Raw genomic sequence first — 206 nt, forward strand, 5'->3', positions numbered from 1 at the left:
TTTTATTCAGTTTGGTTAAGTTTGTAAATATTGATGATATTTTGTACAACTGTGTATTCCTTGAAACTGCGTAATTCAGCCTTTTTTTACATTGTATTATTAGGCTGCAATGTTGTTTTAGTTTTGTGTGAAGTTGCGAATAACATCCATGTCCATATCACGAGGGTCCATAATATCGCCACCTTGAGAAACAGTGTGCTTAAAGA

This window comes from Branchiostoma belcheri, unplaced genomic scaffold, assembly GCF_001625305.1.
Source record: "Branchiostoma belcheri isolate BF01 breed outbred unplaced genomic scaffold, Haploidv18h27 scaffold4, whole genome shotgun sequence".
Taxonomy (NCBI): Eukaryota; Metazoa; Chordata; class Leptocardii; order Amphioxiformes; family Branchiostomatidae; genus Branchiostoma; species Branchiostoma belcheri.